The following is a 24,777-nucleotide window of genomic DNA, read 5'->3' as shown; positions in this document are numbered from 1 at the left end:
TTGTTGCTCAGGTTCTGTGGCCGTGGCTCTGAGATCACTCGGGCAACAGCAGAGTGTGGCGAGAGGCAGCCTCCAGCCCCCTGGGCTCGAAGCGGCATGGAGTGGGCTCTGCCCGGTGCTGGGCTCCCCGCCAGGCACAGCCAAGCTGGGGGCCTGGATTTCAGCAGGAGGCTGAAGAAAAGCCAGGCTGCTTCCTGGGCTTCTCTCATGAAAGGAGTCGGATATGGGCAGAAATGTCAAATTCTGACTGCGGGACTGAGCTATTTATGTTAAAAACATTTGAGTGACGTTTCTCCCCGCTTCTTCCACAATCAAGATGGGCACATTTCCAGGCCTGCCCCCGCACCCGGCCAGCCTCCGAAAGCCGCCTGGCACTCCGTCTGCTGAAACCGTGCGGAGCCTGGCTGAATAAATGGCCCGGCAGAGCTCCGTGAGCGCTCAAGTTTAATAGGCACTTGACCCCTTTGTCTTTCAGAAATGAAATTTATTGAGTTTGGATTCCAGCGCCCCCGGGCCCCCACTAACATCTAATTAACCAGACCACACTTTGACTTCAAAAGTGCAGGGGAAAATGAGGAGCTGTATTATGATGTGCTCGCAGTGGGAAGCTCGCGGGAGGGGCTGGGGAGCTGAGCCAGGGGTCTTTTGAAGTGTCTGAGTTGGTGGTCTTCCGTTCTGCCAGAATGCAAGATAAGCAGGTTGGCCTTCCTTTGCTGCTGTCTTTTTTCCCAATAAAGAGTGATTATCTTTCTTTTGTCGTCATTGACCCTTCTTGGCCTGAATTTCCCAGGCTCTGAATCTGAGCTTCTTTGATGCAACAGACAAGGGGGCAGCCAACTGTACCCCCTAACCCCCACCTTGCAAACATCCTCCTTCTGCGCTGCCACTGTGCCCGAGTCCCCACCAGGGAGACCGCTTCTTTATCATCAAGGCAGCGTGTCTAGAAAACGCCATGAAAATTCATCATCGGAGACAGGGTGATGCATTCATCCCTGAGGAGGGGAATCACGACTGGAGTCGAGTTTGAGAACTCCCGATTCAGTCCAATTCCCTGTTTTCAGCTTGCAAAGGTAGCCGGATAGACGCAAGGGAGGCGAAATGTGACATTTGTCTGAAACAACTAAGAATAACTGCAGAAGCTGTCTTGTCCTTTTTCCGGCCTCTGGGGACCTAGACCAGGGAGGATGCTGCACGTGTTTACCCTGGCGAGACGGGGTGGCCACTGGACTGGAGCAGAAGGGGGCTTCTGGGGCGCGGAGGCTATGTTGGGACTTCAGCTGCACATCGTGGAGGCAGTGTTGGGTGAACATAGCCTGGCTCGCCTAGGGAGAGGAATGGCCTGTTGGCCAGATGCAGGAAGCAGCATTTGGGCCCTTGATTTAAGGCATGGTGGTTTCCAGGGAGGCCCCAGTGGGCAGGTGGAATAAAGCCAGAATAGGGGTGGGGACATGAGCATGAGGCCGTGGTTGTTTTGTCGCCAAGTGAGATAATAACCATAAGTCACTTAACTCAGAGGTGAGCATACAGCACGTGCTCAACAACCGGTATCATTCATCACTGGTGTCATCAGATGGTACGGATGAGGGAAAGGAGACATCTCAGAGCCTGGCTGAGAAGCACTGAGGGAGGGAGGGATGGCGACGAAGACATAGGACAGGGCAGAAGTCTAGGACTCTGAGAAAGTAGAGGTGACCCCTGGGTGAACCCCAAGGCACCAGGCTTGCCTGGGGAGGAAGAGGGAAGAGGCTCATGGAGAGGTAGCCTGCTGTTTGCCCCAACAAGCTTCACATGGTAAGGAACCATTTCTCCCTCGTTCTTGAGTGTAGGCCTGGCACGTAGCACAGTTCTTGGCACATAAGAAGAGCTGCTAGCAGACATTAATGTTCCGCCTGTATCTCCTAACATTTATCATTTTAAGGTTCCTTGGCCTGCTTTCCAGCTGCCAGATTCTACATCTCTTGGCCTGAAGATTTTCTTAGGTTGCTAAAACCTCCTTTGTCCCACTGAAAGGCCAGAAGTGGGGAAATTCACATCACTGAAAATGCAGCTGTTGGTCCATGACTGAGTGTGTGATGCTTCAGCTCCCTCCCCTATTTGGAGGGTTAAGTCTAGACAATGCATTTTTGAGGTCACCATAGGGGCAACTCGATAACTCATCTTTTATTGGCCACCTTCCTTTTCTTCACGTTTATTTATTTATTTTTTTTGCTGCACTCATGGCATATGGAGGTTCCCAGGCTAGGGGTCAGATTGGAGCTACAGCTGCCAGCCTACACCACAGTCCCAGCAATGTGGGATCTGAGCCACATCAACACCGAAGCTCATGGCAACCCACTGAGTGAGGCCAGGGATTGGACCTGTATCTTCACAGATACTAGTTGGGTTCGTTACCACTGAGCCTCGACAGAAACTCCTCTTCACTAACGTTTGTCCTCCTCCCCAAATGTCTCCATCTTCCACGCAGACTGCCAGCACTTGAAATCTTATCTGAGGCTCTGCTTCTGGGGGAATCCAAACTCAGCTAGTACCCAAGAGCTATGTATTGGATAATGACAAAAATGCCTGAGCTGGACCCAGCCAGTGTCACTGGGTCTTTGTCCTTATTACTTGTCACCCCTGATGTCTCCTGTACACGGGTAGTAAATGGGGCATCCACAGACTCAGAAACCCATGTCCCAAGTGTCCCAGGAACTCCAGGCTCTGCTCTCAGCCTTTGCCCTTTGTCTTCATGTTACCCCCCTTTCTGGCATGATCCAGAGGAAAAGAGGGTGTTTTCTGCTACAGAGACCCCAACCTTGGCCATTCTTCTTGGTGACCCCTCCTGCATCAAGGGGGACACTTCCCTTCACTACTGTTTTCAGAGCCTGCCGCTCTCCACTTCTCACCCTTAATGATTCTTTAATGGAATTAGTCAAGAGGTACATCAGATCTTTGTCGATTTACTTCTGAGAAAGGCTGAGAAGATAGGGTAACAGTGCCTGTCGTGCAAAAATAAAAAGGGCCAGGTCTTTGGAGAGATGACCAAAGTAGAGAGATGGAAACTGGGTGTCCAGGGACTCCAAGCTGCCGCTGAGCCTTTCCTCGGAGAAATTTGTTAAACAATCTCTAAGTCCTGTACAATTAGATGACAACATTTATTTGCAAATAGGAAGGGTGATGGTGACAGCACCGTAATTTATGTCTTCGATAAGTGGCTCATGCCCAGCGTCAGATGGGATCCATTGCCATCTAATCTTGCCCCCGCTTTTCACATTTTTGCATTTATATGGGGGATATAAGTGACAACATGGAGCATGTGACAGGCCAGGTTGTTGTCAGCTTCATTCTCAGATTACCAATCGTGCTGCTTTTTGATAAGATAATTACTCCATTTTGTGTGTGTTTCTTGCTTCACGTATGGCAAATCAGGGAATACGGGGGCTGTCTCTGGAGCAGTTTCTCCTCACGAATTTGAAGAGGGAGGGAGTAGGTAGTTATTGCTTTGTTACTTGAGGTTGGAAATGTCCCAGTTAGGTGGAGAACATGCTGGAAACTCCAGGCTCCCAGAAACCTCCAAGGTCCTCTTTTTCATCTCATGATCATAGAAGAAACTGCCTTGCTAGCATCACTGTATAACATCACCCTTCTGTTCCTGGGAGCATATAGTTTATTGTCCGAACTAAAACCCCTTTGAGGTTGAAAGGGGGCGCTATGAAGAAGTATCCTGGGATGACAGGTTTCAGTCTGGCAACTTGGGACATGTGGGCATTCCTGCCCTCTGCACCTGCATGGCCCTTGTGATGGGGAACTTCTTTAACCTGACCAAATGTATTTGTCAAAAATCTGTCTTTAAAAAACTCCTCATACTTAGGGGAGTTCCCGTCATGGCGCAGTGGTTAACCAATCCGACTGGGAATCATGAGGTTGCGGGTTCGATCCCTGGCCTTGGTCAGTGGGTTAAGGGTCTGGCGTTGCCGTGAGCTGTGGTATAGGTTGCAGACGCAGCTCGGATCTCTCATTGCTGTGGCTGTGGTGTAGGCCAGGCTGGTGGCTACAGCTCCGATTCCACCCCCAGCCCGGGAACCTGCATATGCCGCGGGAGTGGCCCTAGAAATGGCAAAAAGCCAAAAACAAAACAAACAAAAACAAAACAAAACTCCTCATACTTAATGAAGAAATACACATTTCTCCTAAAATTAAGACAAGGATGTCTTTTTTTTTTTTTTTTTAATATTATATTGGCAGTCTAAGCCAGCATAGTTAAAGAAGAATATGACATCGAAGGTGTGAGGGTTGGAAAGAAGAAACAAAACTGCCATTTTCCATGGACAATTATGATTATTTCTAAAGAAAACCCAAGAGTCTTCAAACATCAGAATTAATAAGAGTTCATTAAGTTTGTTGGATATAGATCAACATACAAAAATCAGTTGTATTCTGTCCATCAGCAAGAAGCCATTAAATACTATTTATAGGCGTTCCCATTGTGGCTCAGCAGAAACAAATCTGACTAGTATCCATGAGGATTCAGATTTTATTCCTGGCCTTGATCAGTAGACCGGGGATCCGGTGTTGCCATGAGCTGTGGTGTAGGTCTCAGACACAGCTTGGACCCCGTGTTGCTGTGGCTGTGGCGTAGGCCAGCGGTTACGGCTCTGATTCAACCCCTAGCCTGGGAATTTCCATATGCCGAAGGTGCGGCCCTAAAAAAAAGACAAATAAAATAAAATAAAATAAAATACTATTTACAATATCAGCTCAAGAGCAACGTGCTTAGGAATAAATATCATGAAAACTGAATAAGATCTATAAAGGAAAATGATAACTCTGAAAGAAATCCTAATTAAGCAGAGAGATATACCATGTTCAAGGATATATGAACTCTCTATTAAAAAGATGTTAGTTCTTCTCAAATTAATTTATAAGTCGAATACAGTTCCAGTAAACATCCTAGCAAGTTATTTATGGAATTTCATGGGCTTATTCTAAATAAGATATAGAATAACAAAGGGCTAAGAATAGCTAGGGCACATTTAGAGAAGAATAAGGAGGACAAGAATAAGTCAGACACCAAAACTTGTTATAAAACTATAGTAATTGGGAGTTCCTGTCGTGGCTCAGTGGTTAACGAATCTGACTAGGAGTCATGAGGTTGCGAGTTCAATCCCTGGCCTCGCTCAGTGGGTTAAGGATCCAGCGTTGCTGCGGTGTGGTCAGCTGTGGTGTAGGTCGAAGACGAGGCTTGGATCTGGCGTTGCTGTGGCTGTGGTGTAGGCTGGAGGCTACAGCTCCGATTCGACCCCTAGCCTGGGAACCTCCATATGCTGCCAGTGTGGCCCTAGAAAAGACAAAAAACAAACAAATGAAAACAAACAAACAAACAACCTATAGTAATTAAGAAGGTGTAACATTCTTGTGGGGATAGACAAACAGACAAACAGAGCAGAATAGAGGGACCAGATCAACACTGACACCAACCTCCTAGTGACAGAGGTGACACTGCAGGTAGAGAATGGTATGGGAATGATTAATAATCCATGCAGAAAGCCACCAGATTGCCAGCTTGTACACAAAGATAAATTCCAGGTGAATTTAACACATAATAAACAAAAGTTAAAAAAACTTTAGATGAAAATTTAGAAGGATATCTTCATGAGTTCAGTGTAGGAAATAATTTTTTTTTAAATTTGAGGTGCACAGAATTGAATTAATTATAATCCTTGGTTTATAATCCTTGCTCTGGTTTGCTTTTATTTGTTCTATTCAGCTATTAGTAATAATGCAATAAGCACCCATGAAAACACCCATGAAACAAAAATTAGGGCCTTGAGATAAGAACCTACATCTAAAATATGGCTTCAGAGTACCTGTTGTGGCGCAGTGGAAAGAATCCGACTAGGAATCGTGAGGTTGCAGGTTCGATCCCTAGCCTCGCTCAGTGGGTTATGGATCCAGCGTTGCCGTGAGCTGTGGTGTAGGTCACAGACGCGGCTCAGATCTGGTATTGCTGTGGCTGTGGCATAGGCTGGCAGCTACAGCTCCGTTTGGACCCCTAGCCTGGGAACCTCCATATGCCGCAGGAGCGGCCCTAGAAAAGGCAAAAAGACAAAAAAAAAAAAAAAAAAAAAAAAAGGCCTCCCTACATCCCATCCCTTTGTCTCTGTAGCACAAGGAAACCATCATTCTGAACTGTATGCCCATTATTCTCTTTATTTTCTTTTTATATAGTTTTATTCCATTAAGTTTTTCTAAAAGAGTATGTTTTCAATTTAATTGTTTTTAACTTTATAAAAAAGATATCATGCTGTTTTTAATCTTCTGGGAATTAACTGTTTTTATTTTATATTTTATTGCTAAGATTTTCCCACATAATCATGTTGCAAAGTAGTTAGTTTGACTGCTTTATAATATTTCATATGTGGATATATCACAGTTTGTTTATCTGCTCTCCTAGTGATGGGCATTTGGTTGTTTTAAGGATATTGGCTTTTTAAAAAAACTTTTTTTATAGGATGTTTGCAATTATGAACAATGCTATAAACATTTTTTGTAGTTTCCTGTTGTACATGAGCAAGACGTTACTTTGGGTATCCTTAGGGGTAGGAAAAGATTTCTTAAGATACAAAAGGTATTGATTATAAAAACTGATTGGTAAAATTTTTAAAAATTTTATTGATGTATAGTTGATTTACAATGTTGCATTAATTGCTGCTGTACAGCTAAGTGGTTCAGTTATCCATATATATATCTCCATAAATATATATATATACATATATATCTCCATATATATATATATATATATCTCCATATATATATTCTTTTCCATTATGGCTTATCACAGGATATCAAATATAGTTCCCTGTACTATACAGTAGGGCCTTGTTGTTTATCCATCCTGGATATAACTGTTTGCATCTGCTAGTCCCAAATTCCCAATTCATCTCTGCCCCCTTCATTCCTTGCTCCTTGGCAACCACAAGTATGTTCTCTATGTCTGTGAGTTGGTTTCTGTTTCATAGATTTGTTCATTTGTATCATATTTTAGATTCCACATATAAGTGATATCATATGGCATTTGTCCTTCTCTTTCTGACCTCACTTAGTGTGAAAATCCCTAGGTCTGTCCATGTGGCTGCAAATGCATCATTTCATTCTTTTTATGGCTGAGAAATAGTCCATTATATATACACGTACCGCATTTTCTTTATGCTTTCTTCTGTCAATGGACATTTAGGCTGTTTCTACATCTTAGCTATTGTGAATAATGCTATCTTAGTCAAGCAAAATGAATTAAGTTCTAGAGATCCGTTGTACAACAGTAAACCTATAATCAACAATATTGTACAGTTAAAATTTTGTTAAGAAGGTAGATCTTATGTTGAATATTTTTTATACACACACACACACACACACACACACACACACACACACACAAAACCATTGAAGGAAAGGGGGTGGGGCAGGATGCCCACAATTTAATCATATTTCTTTCAGAGCTTTCTGCATTGAGAAGGTTTATTTCTGCCACTATTACAGTTTTTTCCTTTTTCTTCACTATAAATGAGATCTTTTTGTCTTCTGAACTTTTACACTTTGTCAGGAGGCATTATCCTCATGATTGACTTATTTATTTTTTTCTTTTTTGGCTGCCTGGGGGCATATGGAGTTCCTAGGCCAGGGATCAGATCTTAGCCACAGCTGCAACCTACGCTGCAGCTGAGGCAATGCTGGATCCTTTGATCTACTGTTCTGGGCCCCGGATCAAACCTGCATGCTGGTGCTGCAGAGATACAACTGATTCCATTGCACCACAATGGGAACTCCAATGGCTGGCTTTTTAGAGTCTAGTAAATCTAGAATTATATTATAGAATCATGGGATTAGAGAAATCTTCAGAGGTCACTTCATGCATGCTAAAGGAATCTTTCCTGTGGCTGTTCTTAGAAGGGAGCTTTGGTCTTTAATTGCTTCTGGTGATGGGGAATTCACTACCTATAGAGGAAGCAGGACTTTGAATTCATTTTCATAGAGCTGGGGAGTCAAGAGATCTGTGTTCTAACACCAGCTCCATTCCTAATTGACTGAGCAACTTGGGGCAAAATTATCACTTTTCTGCACCTCACTTTTCTCATCTGCAAAATGGGATCATTCCAATTGAAATATAGAAGTGCCTGAGTCACAAACTGAGCATCAGCCCTTTTCTGAGACCAGACAGGACTGGGAGCTTTCCATGGGGAAGAACTTAAATTTTTCCTTTTGTTTGAAATTCTTTGTTTCCTGTTTATAGTAATACAGGTATTCATTGTTAAAAAAAATTAGAAAGTTACCTAAAAGCATTAGGCAGAAATTGAAAATTGTCCTAAGTCCCACAAACCAGAGAGAACTCTTGTTTACAGTCTAGGCTGTAAAAGACCTAGTTATCTTAACAAAAGTGATTAAGACAGGATGATAGTCCTACTAACAATGCTACAAGGGAGCATGAATGGCAGCAGAAACCAAGCCTTTCCCTAAACATTTTACATATTTTAATCTCCTTTAATTCTCATAATGGCCCTGCTTACATCATCTCCATCTTATGGATGAGGGGATTCTTGCTCCCGATCACACAGTAAGTGGCAGCGTTTGTGCCCTTAGCCACCAAGGCACATTGGATAGGGAATTTTGAACCTGTTCTTTCAAAACATCATGCCCAGTGCATTCAACCGTATAAACCAGGCATTAGTAAGTAAGATGTGAGAGGCTCTCGGATTCTGCAACTGGCAAGGTGCATGGGTGTGTGCGTGGCTTACACACTACATGAACTCAGCCATGTTCCAATAAATGCTTGCTCCATGGCATGCTTCATGATCCCTTGGTTTGGGGTATGGGGTTGTGTTTGAACTTTGTTATGAAAACAAGGCAGTGAAAATCTTTGTGCCGAAAGCTCTGTCTCTCTGATCATTTCTCTAGGAAAGAGTTCAAGTTTTTGGTGCTTTCAAGGTTCTAGCGAGGGATTCTACCAGCCAGGCTGGTGAATGTTCTTAGACTTGATGAGGTTGCAGTCACAGGTGCCTAAAGGTGGAAGCCTCTGGCCAGATGCTGGACCCAGACTTCTTAGCTGCTGCCTTTAGCTCTGTGGGAAGAAGCCCTTTCTTCTTCTCCAGGTCTTTTGAGCTTCCTGGCCCGATCCCACATAACGGACAATAGGTGACTTCACCATCTGTCATTTGCAGGCAGAGTGTCCTAGGTTATGGAGAACTTGAAGGCAATTTTGAGAATCCAGCCTTGTGGTTTTGCTAGGAGATCTTTGCAGGTGAGTTCATCTAGATCTGCACTTCCCAGTGTTTGCTGGCTTGAGTATTTTCTCCACAGTAAGAAATAAACTCAAAAAACTGCTCATGAAATTTTAAATGACTTTTTAAGGCAGCATTTTCATGTGGTAAAAGCTAAAAATGTGATTTTTGGTAAGAAGTGGTTTTAAATCAGCATATTATTAAAATTGGATTTTAAAACTATTTTAAAGCAAATTGTAAATAATATTCATAATATAAAAACAGGCCAATTTTGACCTTTCTCCAATGCATATGTGACAAATGATGCTTCACAAAGTATGAAAAAGCTTGATTTGTTGGCAGCTCGATTAAAAATTGACATTTGATATCCTGTTTGGATTTGGGACCTAATGTATATTTAACAGGATCCAAAATTTGACTGTACATTACAGCATAAGAAACAGGCATACCTTGTTTTCAAGACCTGACATTTGACATAACCGAAATGCCTCTTAAAATGAAAACCGTTCTTTTAAGAGTAAATTTAGTGTTCTGTTTCCAAAACTCAACAAGAGAGAGGGTTTGCAAGCCTGTCTCCACTAATAAGAAAGCTTGGGCTGTAGATGTTTTTTTATTTCTAATAAACACAAAAAGTCAATTGGACAGAACAGTTCCTCCCTCTTCTCTTTAGAAAATGACTTTTGAAGTTGTCGAGACGTCTTGATCCGTTCCTTTAGAATTCTGTTCAGGTGACTGCAGTTTCTAGACCTGGTTGAGAGGCTTTGCAGGTGAATTTGCAAGATTACCCTCCCTTGGCACTGCTCACGTGTCCCAACATCCCATAGGGAAGGGACCTGGGCCCCATGGCCCGCTGACCCCTGGCGACCTCTGCACAGGGGCCTGCCCTTGGAAGGCTTTTGACCCATTCTGCTTTAAAGCCAAACCCCCCTGCATTTCACTGATAATTTCGATTGTTGGTTTTTAAGGAATAAAACAGAAACAGGCAGTTTGTTTGTTGAGGGCTGACTTTCAGTAGTTCACAGCGATGAAGCTGCTCCGTTCCGTTTGAAACCCCACCCCAGAAGCATGTCATCTATGAATGGTTTACCACCAGGTTCCCCAGGAGTGTTTGGTGAGCGATGGACCCTGGTCCCTATGTGCGCCAAGGGGAGGGGTGCGCTGCAGTGTGGCAAAGAGGCAGTTTTGCTATTATAATGACAGAGAATCCGGGAATGCATTTGCAAACCCTGGCTGGGATTGAAACCCCTCCCCCTCCCCAGTTGGAAGATGGTCCTGTGGACAGATGCTCCCTCCAACTCTTTGCTGGGTACGCTCTGCTTCCCTTTGGACATAGAATGCCCTGGATGGAGGCCTGATTTATTTCAGGATCTTTGTTTAGAAACTTTTCGGAAGCAGGAAGTACAGAATTTGGGGGTCTAATATGGACTGGGGGTCAGGACCCTGGATCTGTTCCTCCAGGGTTACTTTCTCTCTCTCTCTGCTTCACTTTCCTCATCTGCAAAACAAAGGCATAGAATTATTTGACCTTGAGTCAAGGTTCAGGATTTGGATTCTTTCTTAAGCGCAAAATTCCTTTCCCACCAATCTCATGGCAGAAGGATTTTAGGCAGCAATCAGTTTCCTTGAAAAAAAAAAAATCCCCTGGAGGGGTTTCTGTGGGAGCAAGAAACTGCTTGGAGAAAGGTTAAGGGAGAGGCCAGGCCACCAGGCATTCTCCCTGATGAATAAAGCTGGGTGAGCTGTGCCTCTAGGGGCACCAAGAGCTCCAGGATATCTCTTTTACCCTCTTGCTGGTTTGAAGCTGTCATTTATGAACTTCCCTTTCTCTCCACGGGGAGGAGGGAACCAGAGACAAAAAGAAAGAGAGAGATTTGTATCTTTTCAGCAGGATGAATGGATAGAGGAAGCCAGAATCGGACTGTAACGCAGAGTCTGGGCTCTGCTTTCTTAGGAACCAGAGCGGGGTCAGCTCTCTGGGGTGAAGGATTCCTGCTGGAATCTTCCAGACTCAGGAAGTGCTGGCTGCTGCCTCCGTTGGTCTTACAACTGCAATTCTAGGTATGGCCTCTAGAGGGCGGGGGGAACCAAACTCCAGGGCACGGGACCGGAAGCCAGAGGATTTGCGGGGAGTTCTGGAAGTCTTGAATGGAGTTCCTGCAGGAGAGGGTCCCAGGAGCCAGGATTAGGTCCCTTGCCTTGAGATGGCAGCTGGGGAAATCGAAGTCTAGGGAAGGGAACTCGCTCAGGGTCAGACAGGATTAGAGAGAGAGCCAGGGAGGGGGCAAAAGTCTGCTGGCCCTGAGTTCAGGCCTTTTGCAAACCCTGGTGATGGGGAGGTGATGTGCTGGGGGGCGGGGGGGATCTCCCCCAGCTGTCGCCTGTCAACCCCCTTTGTCAGTCACCTTGTCCGTGGTGAAGTATTTCGGCCTTGAAGTCATCCCAAGAAACAAAGTAAATTCCCTTATGGTAGAAACTCTCCAGCTTGAGACCTAAGAGCCTGCAGAAAATTTAGGAGTGATTTCTTTTTGTCTTTTGTCTTTTTATGGCCCCACCCACAGCATATGGAGGTTCCCAGGCTAGGGGGTCTAATTGGAGCTCCAGCTGCCGGCCGACACCACAGCCACAGCAACGCGGGATCTGAGCTGCCTCTGTGACCTAAGCCACAGCTCACAGCAATGCCGGATCCTCAACCCACTGAGCAAGGCCAGGGATTGAACCCACAACCTCATGGTTCCTAGTCGGATTCGTTTCTGCTGTGCCACGATGGGAACTCCCGGAAGTGATCTTGATTTGGAAAAATCTGGGATTCCCTGGAGATGCAAGGCCTTCTGCTCCATTGTCAGCAGGGCACTGGTTCAGGGAAGACTCCCCAGAGGAGCTGACCCTTGAGCCTGAATTAAGAGATGAGCCTGTGTCAGGGAAGGGCCTTGGTGGCAGATGGCACAGCAGGAGCACAGTGGGGCAGTTTGAAGCAAGTGCGTTGTAGAAGCGTGGGGCGGGGGGAGCTGCCGTGGCAGGGGCCATGCATGGTGGGCGCTGCACTCCCTACCAAGACGAGGTGCTTTTCTACACAGGCCACTGGGAGCCACAGAGCAGCCTGGCTTAGAGGGATGAACTCGCTCCATGTCTGCCCCAAGAGGGTGTCCCTGCTGGCATTTGAAGAGCAGTTGGTTAAGAGCACGGGTGCAGCCTCTCCACCCTCACAAACTTCTCCCCCACACGCTGGGCCATCATTCTCCCTAATAAAATAATATGAAGCTCAATTATGCTCCTGTTCCCATGTTCCTGGACTTCATTAAGCACTGAGGGATTAAAAACTTGTATAAATTAATCAATGTACTATAATCCTAAAAATTAGAAGATGAGTCCTTGAGGAAGTAATGTAATACGGGCTTTTTAATTAGCAGGGCCCCCGAGATTCACGGCTCTCCCCTGCAAGTCTCGTGTTTATGAATTGCGTCCTCATTCGCCGGGGAAGGCCCTGCAGACTCCAGCCTGCTCGAAGGAAATGCCAGAAACCCTGCTAATTCCCCGGGCTCCCACCCTCCTCAGAGCCGGAGCCGCAGGATGACAGAGCTGGCCTGGCTTTTCTTTATCCCTCCCAAATGAGAGCTCATTTTTAAAAAGAAACTCAGCAAAAGGATCTGGGGGGCGTGGGGGCGGGCAATGAAGCCACTTCCGTCTGTCTTCCTGGCGTGTGGGATGCAGAGGAGAGATTTTGGAGATGCATGGATCTGGGTTCGAATCTGGCTCTGCTGCTCACCAGCTCTGTCCTGTGGGCCCGTCACCTGTCTGCGGAAAGTCTCCTTCCTCCATTTCCTTCCTCTGTCCTGGATCTTTGTGAGAAATGCCTCCTGACGGCAAATGAGAGCTACCTGCAGACCCAGAAGCTTTCCCAGCTACCCGGTCCTTCTTCCTTCCCGACACGGGCCAAACAGCATCTTCTCCTGCCATGAGTGAGTCTGTGGGGGCTCTACTCCACATGCCTGCTTGCCTGGGCTTGGCCATCTTTTTCTTCCTAGACCCTTCTCTCTTCATAACTTACTCTCCTTTTCAACAACCTTGAACCATGCCAAGTCTCTCCATCCTAGCAAAACCCAAATGTAATTCTTCCCCCACTTGCCCGTCCAGCTCCTGCCTGTTGCCTCACCTCCACTCTCACACTGTGCCTGCTGGACCTGCACTGGCAGTCTTCTCATTAGGATCTCCAGTGAGTCTTTATCCTACCTGACCTCTTGGCGCCATTGGACTCATTCGCTCTGGTTTCCTCGTGGCTTCTCAGACTCTTTTGCTCCTTTTGAGCATCTGTGCTCCCCTGGGATGCGCACCCACCAGGTCCTTTCTACCACCTCCACTCAGGACTGTCCAGGCCTTTCTGGCTTCCTCCTCGCCGCTCTGCTTCAGGCCCCCAAACTGCAGAGCCAAGGACCAATGGCTCCTTGGTCATTCTGCTTGGACATCTTATAGGCTCTTCAAACTCAGTGTGTCCGTGACACAACCCAATCCCTTCCCTTCCCAAGAGGGTTGCTTCTTTAGAGTCTAGAAAATGGCACCAGTATCCGCCTAGTAATGCAGACAAACTCCTGTCTCTCCTCCACAGGGCCAGGGCTGGGTGTCTTGGTTCCCTCTCTACCCTGCCCCCCACCCAGGCCTAGCACAGACCCTGGGGAGTAGCAGCCTTTTGGTAAATGCATTTCCTGGCTAGCTGGCTGGCTCCCATTTACTCTCTCTCTTTTTTTTTTTTAATTTTTTTATTATAGTTGATTTGCAATGTTCTGTCAATTTCTGCTGTACAGTAAAGTGACCCAGTTATACATATAGATATATTCTTTTTCTCACATTATCCTCCATCATGTTCCATCACAAGTGACCAGATTTAGCTCCCTGTGCTATACAGTAGGATCTCATTGCTTATCCACTCTATATGCAGTAGTTTGCATCTATTAGCACCAGACTCCCAGTCCATCCCACTCCTCCCCTGCTGGCAACCACAAGTCTGTTCTCCAAGACCATGAGTTTGTTTCTTTTCTGTAGATAGGTTTATTTGTGCTGTATATTAGATCCAGATATAAGTGATATCATATGGTATTTGTCTTTTCTCTTCCTGACTGACTTCACTTAGTTTGAGAGTCTCTAGTTCCATCCATGTTGTTTTGTCTTTATGGCTGAGTAGTATTCTGTTGTGTATACATACCACCTCTTCTTAACCCATTCATCTGTCGATGGACATTTAGGTTGTTTCCATGGCTTGGCTATTGTGACCAGTGCTGCAATGAACATAGGGGTGCATGTATTTTTTTCAATGAAAGTTTTGTCCAGATATTTGCCCAGGAGTGGGATTGCTGGATCATATGGTAGTTCTGTATTTAGTTCCATTTACTTTCTTTTTCATTTGCTGGCTCGGTTAATAAATGAGATCATGTTTGCTGTGAGTCCATCTTTCCTAATGGTTTCACCACGATTGAGGCTGACACTGACCCTGGTGCAGGTAGCTCAGGACTCCTGTGTGGGGAAGGGTCCCCAGTTCCAAGCAGGACCCTCTCTGAATGACTTACTTCCATAGACTGTGATTTAACAGAGGGCCTCGAGATTAGGAGTCAGAAAGGCCCATGAAGTCCCTCTCCCCGGAGCCTGGAGGAAAAGGAGACTCCAGCCCACATAGGAATTGTGGAATCCAGGCTGTGTTGCCTGATGTGGTGCCCCAGGTGGGGACAGCTTTCTTTGGTGACCGAGGGCATGGTGGCTGACTGGCATCCACCTGCTCCCCTGCCTGGAGGGGCTTCCCGAGAGTCGGGGGTGGGGGTGGGGGTGGGCATGGCAGTGACTGCCCCTCCCCCAATTGGTCCCTCCTGGAGGAGCATTTGTTCTGTTTTCTGAGGGGTACCTAGCAGCGCAGTCTCTCACACCTGCAAGCCAGGCAGTGCCACTCCCGTTTCATAGCTGTGACTATTTTTATCCTGGCACATTCACCCGGTGTGTTTTGGAAAACAGATATGCAGTGCTGCCAAAATTCACAGCTCCTCTCCCATTCAGCGTTTCCCTGGAAGGCTGGTGCCCTCTGGGAGCGGGAGCCCGCCCCTGCTGCTGGCTGGAGCTGAGGACCTGGTGAGGAGCCAGGGGACGGAGCTCTTTGCTGAGCAGCCCCTGAGCAGCAGGGTCGTGGAGGGAAGTCCCATGTGAACCCCTTCTCCAATGGCTCATCTGTCTCTTGGGGGAGCCTGGCTGCTCTCTTGTCAACAGGAGCCTGAGCTGGAGAGGCAGAAACCCTCTGTCCCCTTGCAGAAGGCATAGGTCCCTTCAAACCCATCCTTGCCTCCCTCACCACGCTGTTAGCAGATGCCTTCTGCCCTTCACTGCGTCCAGCCAGATGTGGTGTGTGGGGATGGGGCCCTGGCTCAGGAGCCAGGAGTAGTCAAGTCTTATTGCAAAGGAACCCTCCCTGCCTCTGCTTCCCTGGCATGCATGCACGCGCACACTCATGCGCAAGCATGCACACACACACACACAAACACACACGGTTAGGAATGTCTCCTAGTTTACACATCGCCTGCACTTAGAATGGCTACGCCACAACTGCCAAGGGCTGGTGTTCTGCAAATAACCACATGACCATAAATCAGCCATCAGGGCCCCGGCCCTGGTTTGCAACAGTCTGCAGAGCCTGGTCTGATGGCCTAGCTTTCATAATTAAAAATAATAATAATAAACATTTAAAATTATTCAGACTTCTATAGTCATTTGTGGTGATAATAACCTCGATAAGAATGAGGAAAGCCTGGAGTTCCTAGCATGGCTCAGCGGAAATGAATCTGACTAGCATCCATAAGGGCACAGGTAAGATCCCTGGCCTCGCTCAGTGGCTTAAGGACCTGGTGTTGCTGTGAGCTGTGGTGTAGGTCGCAGTTGTGGCTAAGATCCTGCGTTGCTGTGGCTGTGGTGTAGGCTGGAGGCTATAGCTCCGATTCAACCCATAGCCTAGGAAATTCCATATGCTACAGGTGTGGCCTTAAAAAAACAACAAAAAACCCATAAATAAATAAATAGTGCCATTACAAAACCCTAATGCCCAAGGGACAGGAAAAGCCAGAAACAGCTCATTAATTTACTCTGAAAATCCAAAACTGGGGTTTCCAAACTTTTGTTAAGGTAGTGGAATCTAGGACTTCCTGTCGTGGCTCAGTGGAAACGAGTCCAGCTAGGAACCATGAGGTTGCGGTTCGATCCCTGGCCTTGCTCAGTGGGTTAAGGATCCGGCATTGCTGTGAGCTGTGGTGTAGGTTGCAGACTTGGCTCGGATTCCTTGTTGCTGTGGATGTGGTGCAGGGTGGCAGCTGTAGCTCTGATTCGACCCCTAGCCTGGGAACCTCCATATGCCGTGGGTGCAGCCCTAAATAAAAAGCAAAAAAAAAGAAAAAAAAAAAAGCTAGTGGAATCTAGTTTTGAAACAAATATTTCCTGCCACACACTTAGTGTGTAAAATGCAGAAAGACGAGGTGGGCAGTGAGAGAGGGGATGGAGGCTCCTCTCCTGCCACCTCCTTCCTCTCCCTTCACCCTGTCTGTGGCAGGGAGCACTTTCAGCGATCTTCAGAGCATGGTTTGAAAACCAGGGACCTCAGAGAACAGGGCTGGCCCCCTTTTCCCTGGGGCAGCAGGATCCACCTCCAGCGAGATGCTCAGCCCTGAATCCTGGCAACTTTTCAATGTCACAGCAGTTGATGGGGAAGCGACCCTTAGCCTTGTCTCTGATGGAGAGCAGAGGCCTGGATCGCATGCCTAAGTGTCCTCTGCCATGTGGACCTGGGTGCTTAGGAGGAGCCACGTCCTGCAGATTCTCACTCACAGAAATGCACAGGCTTCCGGGAGCCCCTGCTGCAGAGTGGGGCCTGAGGTCCGGGCAGGCCCACGACGCACTGCGCTGTAGCCCTGCCCTGTGTTCTCCAGGTCAGGCCTGGTCCTGCCTCTTCTCTGTGGAGAGCCACTGCCTCCTGTGGCTGTTGCCTGCAGCCGCAGTTGGTCTCAGAATCTTGGCAGCCGCAGAAGAGGGCTCATGCAGTTTTCCCCAGATTTATAAGGACGCCTCCTAGAAATATGAGATTTGCCTTATCTATGGATACCCATCAAAGGGAACCATGGTGGACCTCCCATGTGTTCTAGGGCTCCTTTTATAGTGAGACAGTGTCTTCTGTGGTCTTTAGGTTAAATGCAGAAGGAAGAGGGGTGGGGGTGGCCTCACAGCCCTGGGAGAAATGTTATCTCTGGGTGCTGGCAGTGGCACGAAAGTACAGCTGAGGATGTCTGTACTGCAGGTTATCTAAGAAACTTTTCTTCACCCACTGCAGCAGGTCATACCCTCATTCTGTTTCTGCCCTTCTTATCACCAGGGCCACCCAGGGTGCTTGGGGGAGGGGTGGAGTCAGTTTATCACTGTCACTCACCCATCATTTTTCTTTCTTTTCTTTTCTTTTCTTTCCTTTCCTTTCCTTTTCTTTTCTTTTCTTTTCTTTTCTTTTCTTTTCTTTTCTTTTCTTTTCTTTTCTTTTCTTTCTTTCTTTCTTTCTTTCTTTCTTTCTTTCTTTCTATCTTTCTTTCTTTCTTTCTTTCTTTCTTTCTTTCTTTCTTTCTTTCTTTCTCTCTCTCTCTCTCTCTTTCTTTCTTTCTTTCTTTCTTTCTTTCTTTTCTTTCTTTCTTTTTTTTTTTTGTCTCTTTAGGGGACACCAGTGGCATATGGAGGTTCCCAGGCTAGGGGTCAAATTGGAGCTGCAGCTGCTAGCCTAGGTCATCACCATAGCAACACAGGGTCAGAGACGTGTCTGCGACCTACATCACGGCTGATGGCAATGCTGGATCCTTAAGCCGCTGAGTGAGCCCAGGGTTCAAACCTGTGTCCTCGTGGATGCTAGTCAGATTCGTTTCTGCTGTGCCATGATGGGAACTCCTGACCCATCATTTTCTGATGCTGCCTCAGAATTTTCCTCCTGGTATGAATTTGTCATTTGAGCCTCCCTTGAAAGCATCCAGGCTTTACCTAAAATCTTAGCAATGATTATTTCTTGAGAATTTCCCCATATCGAGGATCAATAAGTCAGAAATATTTCTGAGCTCCTGTAGCCCTGCATATCAAGTAGGGAGGGTGCCCTGAGGCGATGTGGGGGCGCCAGTTCTCCCTGGCTCTTGCTGCTTCATAAATCAAGAAGTGTGTTTTGACAGAGAGGTGAGCCCTCACCTGATGGGAGAGGGCGGATGGGGAAGAAGTGTTAATTAGAGCAACTTGGCCTCCAGCTTCTAGGACCTATTTATGCAAGGAATCCTGACTCGCTTACCCTGGTCCAGTAAAAGTCACCCTCAACAGATACCTGGGGCCATCAAGGAGTGGGGACGTTTTTCCAGTTCAAGGGCAGGTGCTATGGATCCAAGGGGTCAAGAAATCACAGGAGAAGGTGGGCTCGCCAGATGGGCCCTCTAAGGGTGAACATGGGCGCTGGTCGTGGAGGCTGCATGCCCGTGTCCCCCCTCCCATTGCTCGTGCAGATGCCCTTGAACTTTGTCAGGGGATCTGAATTGCTATGGTGACGGGAGGGGAGCTTATCTGGGAGGAGATCTGGGGAGGGGCTAAAATTACAAGAAAGAGAATTTTGACAAAATGCACCCATGGTCCCCGTTTCCCCCAGAGCCGGGCCCCAGGCTTCATAGGTGGGCAGGTGGGATGGAGAAAACTTCCAGCTGCTGAGAGCCTGAGCTGCCTTTGTTTCATTCCATTGCCTTTGTGATATCAGGGGCTGCAGGAGCTGGAGGGGAGCCCCTGACGTGGTGATATTGGCCCCTGGTCTCAAGGCCTTGGCGGTGGGGCCTTGTGAGTGTGGACGGGTTATTTGGCTGAGCAGAAGCAGCTGGTGGTGAGCTGCCCTCTGTTCCCTGGACTTCCTTCTGCCTCCTCTTTGCAGGTTCCTCCAGGGACTTCACTTCTCTCTTATACGCAGGCAACCTCCCTGCCAACACTCCTGGGACCCTGGCCTTCACCAGTGCCCTTCCTCTTGGGAGCCAGGTATCAGGGGACCCTTGGGCCTCTCCTAGATGCGAGAGTGAGGGCAGCAGTGATAAAGATATGATTCCTACTGGAGTGTTGACACGGAGGTGAAAGATGCAGCTCATATGCTTTTTCTTTTAAATTACAAATATTCATCATTCAAATGCATCTTCCCTCCCTCCCTTTCTCCCTCCCTCCCCTTCTCCTTCTCTTCCTCTCTCTCATTCTTCTCCCTCCCTCCCCCAATTTGCTGAGCACCAGCGAAGGGCCAGGCTCCATGACAAGCCTTGAGGATGCAGCAATGAGTAAGGGTGGGGCCCTGGAGGAAGGAGTCTACAATCTAGACTGGAGGAGATAAAGGTCAGACATCTAAGCCGATGATAAATTCTCTAGAGGAGGCTACATGTGGTGTGTGAGTGCAGGGGACAGATAACTGGATCTGGGGGAGTCAGGACAGATTCTCAGAGAAGTGGAATTCCCATTGTGTCTCAGCAGTAGTGAATCCGACTGGTATCCATGAGGATGCGGGTTCCATCCCTGGCCTCACTCAGTGAATTGAGGATCCGGCATTGCCATGAGGCGTGGTGTAGGTTGCAGATGCGGCTTGGATCTGACGTTGCTGTGGCTGTGGTGTAGGCTGGCGGCTATAACTCTGATTTGACCCCTAGCCTGGGAACCTCCATATGCTATGGGTGTGGCCCTAAAAAGACAAAAAAAAAAAAAAAAAGAAAAAGACAAAAAAAAGAAAAGAAAAAGTGACCCTTGAGATTTCTAAGCAGGGAAGGGGGACAGTGCCTGGCGGTGCTCTAGCCTGTGCAAAGACAGAGCACATACTGGCTGATCTGACTGTTCTGTGTTGTCACCAAGGCTGGCTGTCATGGCAAAATCGGGGCCTCTCAGTCATCCTCCTTTTCTTGCTCCGAGTGCTGCCCTCTCAGGGTGCAGCTCTACCGCCTCTAGGAGCCCCGCCCTCCGCCGCATGTCCTCCTCCATCCAGGAGGTCCCCAAGCCTTGCCTTTCAGCCCTGGCCAGTGACCAACTCCCTCATTACTCGTTCAGGGCTTGCATGCAAGGTCTAGAGCTGGAGAGAGTCCTGGAGCTTGTAAGGAACCGTGCCAAGCAGCAGCGAACCTTCTCAAACAAAGATCCCGTGGCTGGGCTGCGGGGCTGTCAATCTCATGCAAGTATAATGTTAACCAAGAACTTGAGGGCGGGGAGGCAGATGCCTTCTAGCTTTTGCTCCAAGTTCTTTTTGGAGCTGATATCACTTAAGGTGGGTGGGATCTTCCTTCCCAGCTAGTCTCAGAGGCCTCCTAAGAAAACAGGCCTCCAGCCTTGGAGACGAGATTCCCAGGAGCAGAGGTCAAGGTGGGAAGGTAGGTGGAGCGAGACTGCTGGACCTGGTGTGGGGGTCGAGTCCAGAATTTAGGATTTTTCGGAGTTCCCATCATGGCTCAGTGGTTAACGATGCCGAGGAACCGTGAGGATGCGGGTTTGATCCCTGGCCTTGCTCAGTGGGTTGAGGATCCGGCGTTGCCGTGAGCTGTGGTGTAGTTCGCAGATGTGGCTCAGATCCTGCATTGCCGTGAGCTGTGGCGTAGGCCGGCAGCTACAGCTCTGATTAGACCCCTAGCCTGGGAACCTCCATATGCCGTGGTGTGCGGGCCTAAAAAGACAAAAAAAAAAAAAAAAAAAGAACTGAAGAACTTAGGATTTTTGAGATTTGTTTCAAGCAGCAAGAAATCAGCTTCTGGCCTATTAGAATGTGAAGGAAATGATAGAAAGCAGAATCCAGGGCAAGACGGCCTCCCTGATAAGGTTTCCTAAGACGTCTCTCCCTGTCCTGTCCACCTTCCTTCCCAGAAATGGGAGTTGGGTGGGGAGGCAGATGGGGCCTCTCGGAAGCACTTGGGAAGTTGTACGGTTGTTGCTTCTGTTGTTTTCTGAACCTTTCTTTCCTGGGGCTCCCCTCCCCCAATTCATGTACCCAGTACCCCAGAATGTGATCTTATTTGGGAATAAGATCTTTGCAAATATAATTGATTAAAAATCTTAAGATGGGAGTTCCCATTATGGCTCAGCAGGTTAAGAAGCTGACTAGTATTCATGCGGGTTAAGGATGGATGGATTAAGGATCCAGTGGGTTAAGGATCCGGCGTTGCTGTGAGCTCTGGCGTAGGCCTGCAGCTGCAGCTCCTGGCCTGGAAACTTCCATATGCCACAAGCGCAGCCCTAAGAAGAAAAAAAGAAAAGAAAAATAAAAAGGAATCTCAAGATAAAATCATCCTGGATTCAGGGTGGATGCTCCCTGCAGTGTCTGTGGTCTTTATAAGAAGAAGAGAGGACCCAGGAAGAGACAGAGTGATACAGGTACAAGCCAGAGGATGCCAAGATTCTCAGGAACCCCTGGAAGCCAGGAAGAGGCGTGGAAGGGGTCCTGCCTCAGAGTCTCCGGCAGGAACCCATCTTTTTCATACTTTGTGCACATCTGGCCTCCACCCCTGGGGGAGAATATGTTTATGTTGTTTGAAAGCACCAAGTCTGTGCTCACTTGTACCAGCAGCCCCAGGAACCTCGTGCAGGGTCGAGTTTTGGGGTCTCTGGCTTTGCTTCTCCTCTTCCCACTGTGTGGGTCCCAAAGCTTTCCCACCCAGCATCTTCTCTGATATGAGCATGCCACACGAGCCTGGTGTCACGTGGATGAAAAAACCTGGGGCCCAGACCGTGACACGTGTGGATGTTAGAGGGGTCGGGACACCCAACTCAGGGTGCCAGGTTCCTTCCCTCCACACTGACCCGCTCTGCCTTCCATCTGCCATCTTTTCTTTCTTTTAAAACCAGTTCCAGTAGGGGAAGAGGTAGCAAAGAGACAAGCAAGAGGTTATGGCACAAGCTAGGGGTCCAGAAACATCCTTGGTTTAACAGCCTGATTCTGGTGTGTCCCTGGGCACCAGGGCTGTTCCCACCTCTGATCACATGTCCTGTGTCCTCTGGAAACAGAGGAGGCATGCATTAGTTCGCTTTCACTGTGTAATGAGCTACCGCCAAACCTGGTGCCTTAAACAACCAGTATTTATTTAAAGCTCATAATTCAGCACGTTGGCACTGTGGGGTCCATTCTGGTTTTGGCTGGACTGCCTCACCTGTCTGTGGTCAGGGGCCAGGTTGGCTGGAGGTAGACTGGTTTCCAGTGGCCTCATTAGGTGGTGATTGGATAGTGGTGGCTTAGGGTCATGGGGGTGCCTGGGACCCACGTCTCTAATCCTACAGCAGGCCAGCATGGCTATCACATGACAATGGCAAGGAGAAAGAGAGGGTGCAGGAGTCACAAGCCTCTGCATCCTTTTAACCAAAGCACGTCATAAGACCAGCCCAGATTCAAGGAAGGGGAAATAGCCACGTCTCAAGATCAGAGGAGCTGCTATGTCATATTGCAAAGAATGTGGTCACAGGAGGGGTAGAGAACCCGGCCAGCTTGTGAGCACCCAGCGAGCCCTGTTCTTGGCCCAGGCGGAACACCCCCTCAGCCTGAGTTCTCTGCTACCCTTTGCTGTCCTCCCTGCCCTGGAGGAATCTTGCAGTGAGAGCAAGGACAGAATCCAGCTTTTAGTACCTGTATGTCTCGGCTGGATTTGTAATGCCTCATTCCAGAAATCTTTCTTTCATCGTTTATTCAAGTGCCTGCTGCCCAAGACCAAGTATAGAGACCACACAGGGAGGCAGGAAATCTCATGGTTAGGAGCCTGGATCTTGGAGTCGGACAGGTCTGGCTTTGAACATCTGCTCGTGTAGGCGGGGGCGGGGGAAGCCCCTGTCCTTTCCTGAGCCTGTTTCGTTATCAATAAGATGCGGTAATAACGTCTGTGTTCCAGGGGAGCCGTGAGATCTGAGTCAGACACCCAAGGGAAAGTGCTTAGCCCAGCACTGGTCCACCGTGGAAGCCCACGAAATGATCATCCATAGTAAATGTAGGTTCAAGGCATTCACAGATGCATGAAAGTCTGGGCACCTTTCAGCCAAATGTGCATCATTAATGGTTACTCCCTCCCCATCCTGGTCCAGGTGACCTGTACAGAGGCTCTAAGGAAACCCATTAGCCACTGCTGACTTTCCTTCATAACGAGAAATCTCACAGCCCTGGCCACGGCTCCTTGGTGACCGGGACACGGGGATGGATTATTAACACCTGACTCTGCTTCCAGGCTCCGGATGCAAGCGGCACCCCTCACTGTGCCCACAAACTCCGCCTCCGACCGCGGAGTGCGCCCCGTGGAAAATGCAGCCGCACCTGCACCAGTGGCTGCTGAGAGGCATTTTCCCCTCGGTTGCCTGGACCATTTTGTCTCCACACCTGCAAACAACCTTCCTTTTTTCCTCCTCTCCAAATCAAAGCGCGCCTTTGCTCTCCACGCTGCCTGCCTGCCTCCCAAGCAGAGTCGGCGGGGAGGGCAAGGAGAAAAGCTGGGCGATCAGATGCTCAGCCGGCCCCTCTCGGAGGCTGGAGCTGTTTTTAGCTCTGTCTCTCCCGCAGGCAAGCGGGCCTGGCCTTGGGGTCTGGGCCCAGCCTGGTAAATTAGTAGCAGCAGAAGACTGCCAGGGCCCCAAAACGCCAGGAGAGGGGAGGAGAGCGCTCTCTGAGCGCTGCTGGGTTGGAGGTGCTATTTTCCTTTTTTCCTTTTATTCTGTTGGAAATGACAGTTTCCCGTTTAAACGTGCCTCGCCTTTGTCCAGATGCTCTTTGTCAAGCGACCCAGTGTAGTTAAAGACAACAATAAACTCCCGCTCCGTCTGTTTTTAGTGGAAAATAAAAACACATTTTCTAATCGGAGATTGCATGCTCACGTGAGAATGAAGAGAACGCCGATGCTTCGGGTTAAGGGGGCAGTGGAGGGAGCCCGAAGCTTGGGGAGGAGAGGAAAGGTTTCTTAACCCGCATTTATAAGTTGAGGCTGCTCCCAGGAGCCTGGGATGGGCGGGGGTCGGGTGGTTGGTGTGCAGCGGGTAAGGTTTGCTTTTTAAGAAAGAGGGTCAGTTTCTGGAGGCAAATGGGCTCCAGGCTGATACAATCTGCTGGTGAAAATAACTCTGGATTTGGATCTAACAAAGACTATAAAAGAGAGACTCGGAGACTTGTTTTCCAGCCTTGTGGGAGTCAGGGTGGTTTTAAATGAAGGGCAGATGTAGCCTGAGGCCAAAATCCACCTCCCCCAACCCGGCTGTAACCCTATTAAAGGATAAAAAGAAAGGCAGGTCTTTTATGGTGAGAAAGAAACCATGCGAGTGACAAGGCGCCTTCCCTGAGCCCAGAGAGGGGTCCTGGGGATGCGTGTGAAGAAGGTGGGATCTCGCCTCTCTCTCTGCAGGGGCCTCCGGAGAGGAGGAGGGCAGATGGGGGCCTTGGGCTTGAGCAGGGGGATCCGGATCTGACAGTCAAGGTCAGGGCAGGGGAGGAAGGGCAGGAGGGGGGCTCCCAGCTGGTGCAGCCTCTTAGGTCTTCTGA

The 24,777-nt window shown here is 48.2% G+C and overlaps 1 long non-coding RNA gene across 5 annotated transcripts in view; it reads left to right on the top strand.

The window, feature by feature from the left end:
* The window catches only part of LOC102162742 (uncharacterized), a 651,142-nt gene that overhangs the window by 151,174 nt on the left and 475,191 nt on the right, over nt 1–24,777 (top strand). For 2 of the 5 annotated variants that reach the window (XR_014805825.1, XR_014805826.1), the window contains exon 1: nt 12,802–13,207. The exons of 2 other annotated variants lie outside the window; for them this stretch is intronic. This is a non-coding gene — a long non-coding RNA (uncharacterized LOC102162742). Of the gene's footprint in view, nt 1–12,801; nt 13,208–20,526; nt 20,654–24,777 lie in introns of those variants that run through there. One more of the 5 variants, XR_014805829.1, reaches the window with a different exon arrangement.

Source organism: Sus scrofa, chromosome 6 (assembly GCF_054392235.1).
Source record: "Sus scrofa isolate SSC_HxYL_T2T_F1_AM1 chromosome 6, Sscrofa_HxYL_maternal_Yorkshire_Landrace_v2.0, whole genome shotgun sequence".
NCBI classification, from domain to species: Eukaryota; Metazoa; Chordata; class Mammalia; order Artiodactyla; family Suidae; genus Sus; species Sus scrofa.
Note: the sequence above shows the minus strand (reverse complement) of the source record. Positions and strands in the feature narration are given on the sequence as shown.